Source organism: Mustela nivalis, assembly GCF_964662115.1.
Source record: "Mustela nivalis genome assembly, chromosome: 9".
In the NCBI taxonomy this organism is placed as follows: Eukaryota; Metazoa; Chordata; class Mammalia; order Carnivora; family Mustelidae; genus Mustela; species Mustela nivalis.
In genome coordinates, this window is record NC_139028.1 from 116,262,016 (window position 1) to 116,270,224 (window position 8,209).

The window sequence follows — 8,209 nt, forward strand, 5'->3', positions numbered from 1 at the left end:
GGAAAGCTGTGGGAAAGAGCACAGTCCCCCGGGGCTCTGACTTGATCCTGGTGGCTCCTTGCACCAGACAGAGATCTCGAGCCCACACTGAGCGGCCCCTGGGACAGGGTCGGAGCAGGGTCTTGCCACCTCCCTCCCGGAGCCCCTCTACAGGGGGCAGTGGCAAAGCAGGGTGGGGCGCGGGCTCCCTGCAGGCCCGGAGACGGAGGGGGCAGGTTCAGGCCCAGGCCCCTCGACTGCGAAACGGGGTGTTCTCCGTGCGAGTCCCGCAAGGCGCGGTCCCAGGCAGCCTTGGGAAGCCCAGGATGGGCCTGGCTCACGGTTCAGTCCCTAATCACGCACTTGCTGCATCCTCGGATGCCTGCCGGTCCCTCCCCTGGACTGGAAGCTCCACGCGGGCAGGGACGTTTGTCTTTTTGACAGGCAGGAAGAAAGGCAAGGGGTCCTCCGAGGGGTCATCTGCCCCTCACGCACAAGCGGGCGGGAGCCAAGGGCAGCTGGCCGCATCTGGAAAAGGCAGGCGAAGTCGCGTGGGAGTGTGGGGGAGGCTGGGGGCCCTCGCTCCCCGTCTGCTGACCCCTGCCTCCTAGAGCCATGCTCCCCACCCCCACCACGGCAGAGAACAGGGCTCCAGGGGGCCAAGGCAGAACCTTGACTGGTGCCCTTAGCGACAGAACCATCCAGGGAAGGCTGGGTCCTGGGGATGGACCGCGGGATGGAGGGAGCCAGAAACCCCTGTGCCCCTCCTGAACCTCCTCTGATACCCGTTACAGTGGGGCGGCAAGGCCTGCTGGCTCCTAACGTCCTCCCTCCTCCTGCCCTGCCCCCACCCAGCAGAGCTCTAACCTGGCGCCCAGGCTCGGCAGGCATCTCTTTTACCCCTGGAAAGCCCAAAACAAGGAGCCCAACAAACTCATTCTTAAAAGCCAAAGGTGCTCAGGAACAAAAGAATGTCCCTCGAGGGCATCTTTCAGAAACCTGCTGGAGCCCCGTCCCTGCACAGCCCGCAGAGCACCCTCAGGGGTCCCGACCAGACCAGCCGGATGCCCCTTCCTCCTCCTCCTCCTTGCGGCCGACCTCGGCTCCCTGGGCCCTCTGGGGGCTCGGTTACAGCAGACGATGCCGAGGCCGCACCAGCGCCTCCTCTGCCAAGGGCTCCGTGCGGGTCCCCACAGCCCGAGGAGGGCAGGGTACGCACCCACGTGCAGGCGGCGGCCAGCAGGCTGGAGCACGGGGGAGAGGGGACCCCGCCCGGGCAGGTGAGCGGGGCTGGAGAGGGACGGGGACTCCGCCCGAGGAGAGCGGGAGGAGGCAGTGATGCGTCTTCGCAGGACGGCCGACCTGCCACCCAGGGGTTTTGACTGCGGTGACGAACGCCCACCCCGTGTGTAAGACCCACAGCCAGCTGGGACTCGGCCCATCCCTGAGCCCGGCTTCACCGCCTCCCCGTCCCTCTGTTCCACACCAGATTATTGAGCGCCTTCTGTATGCCCGGTCGCAGGAGGGCGGTGGTGAGTGACACAGATGTGGTCCCTTCCCGGAAGGAGTTGAGTCTGGGCGAGGAGAAATACGCTGACCCGACGGTAAGGACAAAAGGCAGATGAGTAGAACAGGTCAAGGGAGAGGGGCCCTGGGTGTCAGCAACGGAGCCGCTGAGTTCGGCTGGTGGGAGCCGAGGGAAGACCCTTCGCAGGGATGTGGCCCTGGAGCTTAGAGCTGGAGCCGGCGGAGCAGCAAGTGGCAGAGCCAGCCTGGGCGAAGGCCGGGTCGTAGGGCAGAGTGTGGCTCCTTCCGGACACTACCAGGAGGGCCAGCGTTACTGGGGAGGGAGGGGTGCGGCCACTCAGGGAGACGGAGGCCTCGACGCCGCCGCGTTCCCAGGTTAAGAGCAGTGGAAGCCCTTGCCGGGGGTGGCGCCCGGGCCGACCACAGGGCGGCACTTCATGGCTCAGGGACAGCCTTCGGACCCCGGACTGACCCGTCCAGCGTGGGGTGGGGGTGGCTGCAGACCCCTGGCCGTCCTGATGCGGCTGCCTCGGAATGTCTCCTCAGGATCCCTCCTCAGAGTATCAGCCACGTCCGGCGGGCTTGACCCAGCACCCCCGTTACCAGGCCTGGCTTGAAACAACTTATGAGCAAGGGGAGCCACAAGCACACAGCGAAGACGGCCGGTGGAGAGGCCGAGGGGCCCACGGAGCTGGGGGGAGCCCGGAGCTCCCGGCTGGGAGGCGGGATGGCCAGGGAGGGCCTGCAGAGCCCCCCGAGACACGTGCCGTGTGAGGCGGTCAGGAAAGCACGAGGAGGCGGCCGGTGGACGGCAGCAACACCAAGGGGGCGCGCGGGTGGCTGTGAGGAGGCCATCGGAGACGCTGCGCCAGCACACTGAGGGGGCAAGAGGCAGGCAGGCTCTGGGCTCTTGGGATGGGGAGGACCCTTGGCACCACAAGGGCTATGCCAGTCCGCCACCACTGCCTGCCCTTCACGTGCCCACGGCAGGCCCAGCCCGGCCGTGCCAAGCTGTGCTTGGGTACCACGCTTAGATGTTTAAATTAGGGGGTAAGAGTGTTCTCCCTTCTCCCTCCCACTGGCCTGCATTCCTGAGGCCGGGCCTGGGGTTTGGTTACCAGGCAGCCGCGGCCCTGGAGGGCACCCGCCCCGCGAGCTGGCGTGACTCTGAAGCTGCTGACGGGTCCTTTTCTTCAGCAGCAATTAAACAAGTTCCAACTGGTGACTTTGGGGAGCAGCGAGATGTGGAAAGTATTCACGGCCACGGACGGCTCTGGGGCAGGAGTGTGGGCACGCGGGCGTGCGTGGGCGTGCGTCCGAGTGTGCGCGGAGTGTCCCTCCGCTCCCGTGAGTCTGCCCGTGCACCTGCCAGTGTTAGTCACGGGCGTCCTGGGCACGTGTGATGTTTGCGTGGTGCATCCTGGCCCTAGGGCTGGGGGCTGGGCCCGACACAGGGGTCTCTGTGCACCCCGGGGACGTATGTATGTGCACGTGTCCCGCACGGGCCTGTCTGTGCGTCTCTGTGTCTGTGCACGGTGTGGGAGCCCGGAGGGTCTGCACGCCTGCACCCGGGCTGGCATGAGCACCTGTGTGTGGGTTTCCATCCGATTCCGTGGATTTGTTGGAGGGGCCGGTCTGGTTTTACAAAAGCCCCCGCGTAGAACACGGGACCCAGCACACAGGAGAGGCCAGAGAGGCTGGATGTGGACAAACGGGGGTGCGTTGGTCAGGGTTTCCGGAGAAACGGCCGATAGGATACACACATGCACACGGAAAGATTCCTCATGAGGAACTGAGTCCTGGGATGACGGAGACTCTAAGTCCCAAGATCTGTGGGTGGCAAGATGGAGAACCAGCAGAACCCGTGCTTCAGCTCCAGGCTTGGGGTCCAGAGCTCGCGAACCAGGAGAGCCAATGGGAGCGTGCCGGTCCAAAGAGCGACAGGGGAGGCTCGAGACCCAAGAAGGGCCAGTGCTTCAGTGCGAGGCCAAAGGCAGGGAAAAAACATGTCCCAGCTCAAGCACAGTCAGGCAAGAGGAATATCTCTCTTACTCAGGGAAGGTCTGTCTTTTGTGCTAGTCGGTCCTTCAACTGATCGGATGAGGCCCATCTATCCTGAGGAGGGCAATCTGCTTTGTTCAGTTTACGGAGTCAGACAGTAATCTCATCCAGAAACGCCTTCCCAGACACCCCAGAATCACGTTCAATCAGATGTGATTCAAGTTGATGCAAAAAATTACCCATCCCGGGGGGTAATGAGCCGGATGGATGGGGAATGTGGGCTGATGAGGGTGTGGGCGGGGCCTTGTGGAGGGGTGAGTGGGGGAGGGGAGATGGCTAGGCGGCTGGCAGCTGGGCGGGAGAGCGCTCAGGTGGGGGTGCGTGAGGGGCTGAGGCAGACGCCGTTGCCGGCAGACCTTGCCCAGCGGGGCTCCCTGAGGCAGAGGAGAGGCATCAGGAAGGACGGGTCTGAGGAGCGTGAGGGGAGCTCACCCTGCTGCGATTCTGTGAGAGAACCTAAAGGCTGAGGACGTGTTAGATCCCTGTGACAGGAGGCCACCTCCCACCCTGTCCCTGGGCTCTGCTCGGCGGGACCCCCGAGCCCCGCTACGCTCCCTGCAGCCCCTCCACTAGCCGAACTCCCTTCACCTCCGGCCCTTTGCACGTGCTGTGCCTCAGCCAGGCGCCCTCCCTCCGTTCCACTGACCCCCCCCTTTCTCACGGCTCCGTCCATGTGACCTTCAGCGTTTAGCTTAAACACCACACGCTGGGAAGCCTTCGGGAGCCCTGCTCCTCTGTCGGGGGAGGGCGCCCAGCTAGGCACTGCCCCCGTGCCCTGTGCCTCCTCGATGCCCGGTAGACGTGCTCTCGGCCTATCTGGTACCTCCTGTGTCTGGTGCTCAGACGTCGCCTCAAACCTGCTGGCTCAGAAGCTTTGGGTGTTGGGGGCACATGCTTGAGGTAGAAGGTGTGAGGAATGCGGCTCCTTCTCTCCACCCTACATTCTCGCAACCACCCACCCCTGCCATGTTTATTGTGCTCAAACAGACATCACCGACAGCTATTATCTTAGCCATTCGTAAGCACACAATTCAGCGGCACAAAGACATTCGCAATGTTGTACAAGTGTCACCACTACCACACCGATACCTTCCTCTCTCCCCCAACAGAAAGGCTGTTCCCATAAAATAATCGTCTCCTTCTCCCCATGTTCCCAGCTGCTGGGGACCCTTGGTATGCTTTCTGTCTATGATTTACTGATTGTGGGACCGTGTATAAATGAGATCGGACACTTTTTGTCCCCCTAAGACTGGCTTCTTTCACGTAGCGTAATGTTACCTGTCCGCTGGGGGCTTCCAGAAGCTGAGGATGCCTCCCTCGTGGCCCTCGAGGGCCCCTCCCTGTCTCTCCTTCCCACCACCCCGCTCCCCATCAGGGCACCTTAAGCGGGGTCTCCCAAGGACCCCGGGAACTCTTCCGCTACGTATACGAGTTGGGTGTGTTGTGAAAGCAGAATGTCCAATCTGTAGGGAACACGGAACAACCTAACCAAGGGGGCTGGGATCCTACGTCCTGGTCTCGGTGCTGATTCCAGAAGAAATTCCCCAGAGTCTGTGCCTGGAACACTGACCCGCATCATTGCTGGGCTTGACTGCCGCAGCCAGAGCCCCCTCCAACGTCAGCTGGGACAGGCCTTCCTTCTCCCCCACCTCCAAGACGGTAGCACACCCATCCCCGACCTGGCTCCATCCCTGCCTGGCTGTGCCCCCTCCCTGCTGGCTGAGCTAATCCTAGACACCTGTCGTTGGCTGATGTTCTCTGGCTTCCGAACTCCCTTAGCGCTGAATCCCCAGCTCCCGGCACAGTGAGCCATTGGATAAGTGAATGAGTACGTGGACACACGAACAATTGTGAAACAGAGAGCCACATGAGAGCTGGAAGACCCGTCCCTGTAGGTCCCCAGGACCACCTGTCTGTGGATACGAATGAGGCCACAGGTGTGTGTGGCCGATCCCCACCCCCAGCCCTCCCACCTTAGCCAAAGACTAGCAGGTGTAGGTGGGAACCCCAGGCATATAAGTTCAAGACAATTGAGAGCACACAAACTGCTTTATATTAAGAAAAACTACTAAGTGGAGTCCAGAGACACTGAGAAAATATAGCGGTGCCTGAAACGTAAGACTTGCGTCTTCTTCATATGTAAAAAGCGCTTATAAATCATTAAGAACTTAATCATTGGATAAAAGACGAATAGGAACTTCAGGTGATGTGCAAATGGCCAAGAACCTGTAAAAACGTGTTCATCCTCCCTAGGAACCGAAAAAACAGTGATTGAGTCTGCCCGATGCCGTTTGCAGCCGTCACAGACAAGAGTGTCATTCTTCAGGGTCACTGGGAGTTCTCCTACAGCGCTGCTGGGAGTGCGATTGCTAGCCGCTTTCTGAGGAACCGCTTGGCAATCTGTAGCTGGGCTGGCAGACCCTCCTTAGGACCCGCCCCGAGAAACCCTCACACGCAGGTGCAAAGCCTTATGCCCGAGGACAGACTTCGCAGCATCACCTGTAATGCCTGAAAGCCGGAGGCAGCAAGGCATACTTTGTTAAGCAATCTGCCCAATAAAATATTATTCAAAATCATGTTTCCAGAGACTGCTTAACACCGCAAGGAAATAGTCCCGATCCGTTAAGGGGGAAAAGCAGGAGATGGAACCGGGGGCCTAATCCAATACCAAGTGTGCAAAATGGAGTGAGTGTGCGTGTGCTTAACAAGCAGGCTGGCTGGAGTGTGCCGGCACAGACAGCTGTGACAGTGAGTCCGGACGCCTCGTGTGTCTGCTCCTTGCTGGGTTTTCTGGGGTTTTCTATGGGGATCACAAGTTAACAACGAAAGGTGTGCTCTTAGGGTCTTCCCAAAGGCTGTTTAACCCACCGAGGGCTCGGTTAACAACACGTATCCGGGGAAACAAGCGTGATGTCCATCAGGTCCGCGGACCGGTGACGGACGGATAAACAGCTCTATCTCCCCAGGCTGACGGATCATCTCAAGGTTCTTAACTCTGCATTTACGCACTTGCAACATTTCCTACGCTGCAACGTGCTACTTTTATAACCAGTTAAAGATGTTCTTTGAGATGAAGATGGTGCCCTTGCGGACCTCGTGAGTAACCCTGAGTGCCCCCTCCAGGAGTTCCAAGTCTCGCTCAAAAATACAGCAGCGCGTCCCGTCGGGGTCAACATGCAAAATCTAAGCAGAAGTGCCCCCTCCACGAATTTACGGTGTGGAATTCTTCGCATAAACGCAGAGGGGTGCGCGTGTCGCCCCGGTGGCCTGCACGGGGGTGTTCGCGATGGGAAAGCTGCGTCCTCGGCAGAATTACGATACAGCTCTGCCGTGGGTGGTGGGGATGATGACGATGACGCGGCACCCGTTGTGGGTTCATCCACACGCAGACACACCCTTGCCGTGCGGATCCGCAGGGAGACAGGTTACGGGAAAGCACGCCCAGGACGATCCCGTGTGTAAACGCCCGTGACCGTCGCGTGTCTAGGCACGGATGACTGGAACCTGGCGGGCGGGAAGGCAAGATTCTTTAAGCACATTTCCAGGAGGGTGGCATTTTAGGGTCTTTTTTCTCTTTCTGCGGCGTTTTGCAAAGTGCTCTGGTCACTTTCCTATGATGTAATAAAGCTACATCAGGAAGTTAATCTGTAGGCAAATGGAAGCAATGATCCAATCAAACTCAGACGCAACAGAATAATCCGGAGCCACTTTGAAGGGGAGCAGGTGGGAGACGGACACAGGGCGCCCCTAGCACCCCCACCCCGGGCAGTGATGTCAGCCCAGCCAGGCCCATCCCATCAGTGGGCCCCGTGGGAACCCAAGGCTCCTTGAAGTGACACCCTGGAGGTCCAGCGACGGGGTGTGACTTGTCCAAAGTCAGACCTGGGTCCATGCCCAGCTGGAACCCGGCGCACCCTCAGCCTTACAGCGCCCTCCTGGCCCAGCACCTGCGTGGGCTTACCTGGGCCCTGAGGCCTTGGAGGTGACGTCATCAGCTCACACCTGGACGCAGGAAAGCTGTGTTTTTTTAAAACCCTCAGTAATTCAGTCTTCTGCAGACTATGCACCTGGTTCCCCTCACGTCCTCCTGACCAAGAGGAAGGGGGTCAACCCCGGGGGTCTCAAGGAAACCTGGCACATAGTACGTGCTCATGAAACACTGAGGCAGAGGAAGCCTCCTGTCTGCGTGAGGCCGGGGCACTGGGCACTGGCGGCTTCACTGTCTCACTCGGGCTAGACTCTAGGCGACGGCTCCGTGCACGACCGCCTGGGGCACTCTCCTCCCTCCCCACCCCCCCGTCCCTCTGTCTTTCTCGGTATCTCTGTGTCTGTCTGTCTCTCTCGCACACACACAATCTTCAGCAGGGAGGTCAGAAGCACAGACCCTCGAGTCTCCCTCCTGCATTCAGATTCCGGACGGTTCTCTAGCGGCGTGGGTTGGGGCACATCGCGTAAGACATCCTCTCGTTTGACAAGCCATCACAGGGCCTGGGAGCGCCTGGCGTGCGGTAAGTGCGTTGCCTGTATTTGCTGAGCGCACGGTCGACAAATGAAGGAAGCGGGTCTCCGGCCCGCTGGAGAGCACACGGCCGTGGAGAGCACACGGCCGTCCCCGGGGACCAGGACCTTCTCTTCGTACCTG

The 8,209-nt window shown here is 60.3% G+C and overlaps 1 long non-coding RNA gene across 1 annotated transcript; it reads right to left on the reverse strand.

Moving 5' to 3' along the window:
* Window positions 1-5,599: 5,599 nt before the first annotated feature.
* On the reverse strand, window positions 5,600-7,864 carry LOC309873512. The gene is made up of 2 exons (XR_014316393.1): window positions 7,529-7,864; window positions 5,600-7,212 (listed from the first exon to the last, which is right to left on the reverse strand). It is a non-coding gene; the product is annotated as an uncharacterized lncRNA (long non-coding RNA).
* Between the last annotated feature and the right edge of the window lie 345 nt (window positions 7,865-8,209).